General features: G+C 41.2%; 1 non-coding gene across 1 annotated transcript; it reads right to left on the reverse strand.

Annotated features, from left to right (window-relative positions):
* Positions 1–1,044: 1,044 nt before the first annotated feature.
* On the reverse strand, positions 1,045–1,115 carry TRNAG-GCC. Its single transcript has one exon. It is a non-coding gene; the product is annotated as a tRNA-Gly (tRNA).
* Positions 1,116–2,605: the final 1,490 nt, after the last annotated feature.

A 2,605-nucleotide genomic window follows, 5' to 3' on the forward strand; every position in this document is an offset into this window, starting at 1 on the left:
TGGTGTAGCACTGTAGAATCAATTGTACTGTGAACCACAAGATTGGTAGTTCAAATTCACCAGCTGCTCCACAGAAATCTTATACAGAGTCATTATGAGTTGGAATCGACTTGACAGCACTTAACAACAACAATATGTGACATAAATACACTATGAAACATAATTAAAACACACAAACAGATGACAAAATAGATATCTGGAACCTCCTTATGTGCATGAAAAGATTTCACCAAAAGAGTAAAAAAGAAAACATACAGATCGGGAAACATTTTTTGCAATGACTTACCAGACTAAGGTAATGTATAGAACACTTCAACATCTTAAGAAGACAAATAATCCAATTTTAAAATAGACAGAGGATATGAACAGACACCACCAAAGAAGACATTCAGGTGCCCAACAAACATGAAAAAATGCTCACAATCATTAGCCATTGTAATTAAACACTGCTGAGTCAGTTCCAACTCATAGTGACACTATGACTCATAGGGTTTCTGGGGCTGTAAATCTTTGTGAGAATAGAAAGCCTCATCTTTCTGCCACAGCCAACCTTGTGGTTTGCCATCCAGTATTTTTCCTACAGAGCAACTGCATTCCCATTAGCCAATGTTATAAAATGCTGTTGAGTTGGTTCTCATAGTGACCTAAGGAGAAGCTAGTGGGTTTGAACCGCCAACCTTGAGGTTAGCAACCCAGTGTTTACCCTACTGTTACACACCAGGAGTCCCCATTAGTCACTGCCATTGTTGTTAGTGAATCCCACTAGCCGTTGTTGTTGTGAAGTGCCGTCAAGTCAGTTCTCACCCATAGCGACCCTATATAGGGTTTCTGAGGAGCAACTGGTCAGCTTGAAACGCTGCCCTTGAGTTCAAACAGTTTTGTTGTCTTTTGCTGTTGTTAAGTGCCGTCGAGTTGACCCATAGCGACCCTGTATAGGGGTTTCCAAGGAGTAGCTGGTGAACTTGAACTACCGACATTGCAGTTCAAATGACTTTGCAGTCTGACACATTAGCTCACAGCGCCACACCAGGACTCTTTTTGTTCTGCATGGGCCAGGAAATGAACCACAGCCTCCCGCATGGCAGGCGAGAATTCTACCACTGAACCACCCATGCCATTGTTATTGTTGTTGTGAAGTGCTGTCGAGTAAGTTCCGACCCATAGCGACCCTGTATAGGGTTTTCGAGGAGCAGCTGGTGAGTTTGAACTGCCAACTTTGCAGTTCAAATGGCTTTGCAGTCTGGTGCATAAACCCACAGCGCCACACCAGGACTCCCACCCATGCCATTAGAGAGATGCAAATCAAAACAAAAAATCTTACTCTGGCATTAATAGCAAAGTTAAAAAAAAAAAAAAATGCTGGCAAGGGTGTGGAGAGACTAGGACCCTCCTACCCTACTAGTGGGGCTATGAAATGGTGCAACCACTGTGGAAAACATTATAGCGCTTTCTCTAAAAGTTAGAAATAGAAATACTGTTTCCCTCTACTTGGTATATATCCTCAAGAAATAAGAGCCATGACACAAATAGATATATGCACACCCATGTTCATTGCAGCACAATTTATAATAGCAAAAAGATTGTGACAGCCTAAATGCTGACATCAAGAGGACAATGGCTAAACAAACTGGTACACAATGTTAAAAAATAATGATGAATCTGCAAAACATGGATGAACCTAGAGGACATTATGCTGAGTAAAACAGTCAATCACAAAAGGGCAGATATTGTATGAGACCACTGTTGTAAAGAGCTAAGCAATGGTTTTCTTGGTAAAAGACACATTCCACCATGGTTACCAGGAGTGGGATTATCAGATTAACTAAATTGTTAACAGGGAAGCCAATATACAAGATGGAGGTTGGCAGAGAAAAGATGCAGGAAGGAATGCAAGAGTTAAAGGGAATAGAGGTATTGTTAACTGATGGTACATGGAAGGGATTACAATCATTGTATTGAAGTGAAGTATATGATTTGTTGAATGTAAAACTAGTAATCTATTCTATAAACCTTCACTCAATTCACAATAAAAAGTTTAAAAAAAAAAATACCATAGACTGCCCGAAAAAAACAAACAAATCTATCTTAGAAGTATAGCCAGAATGTTCCTTAGAACCGAGAATGACTAGACTTCGTCTCTCATACTACACACATTTGTCAGGAAGGACCAGTCCCTGGAAAAGGGCATCATACTTGGTAAAGTGGAAGGTCACAGAAAAAGAGGAAGATCTCCTCCTCACCCCCAACAAGATGGATTGATACAGTGGCAGTAACAATGAGCTGAAATGTAACAACAATTGAGAGGATGGCACAGGACTGGGCAGTGTTTCATTCTGTTGTTCATTTGGTCTCTATGAGTCAGAACTGACGCGACAGCCCCTAACAACAACAAGGACTCTGTATTGTCTGGTATGGAAGGTGGTCCGTGGGGTGTTGTGGGAAGTGACAGCACTCATGACAACCCCAGTGTGTCAGAGTAGAACTGTACTCCACAGGGTCTTCAAAGGCTGATTATACGGAAGTAGATCACCAGGCCTTTCTTCTGAAGCTTCACTGGGCAGACTCACATCTTCAATCTACAGTCATACATGTTAACCATTTGCAC

Source organism: Chrysochloris asiatica, unplaced genomic scaffold (assembly GCF_000296735.1).
Source record: "Chrysochloris asiatica unplaced genomic scaffold, ChrAsi1.0 scaffold00128, whole genome shotgun sequence".
Classification (NCBI taxonomy): Eukaryota; Metazoa; Chordata; class Mammalia; order Afrosoricida; family Chrysochloridae; genus Chrysochloris; species Chrysochloris asiatica.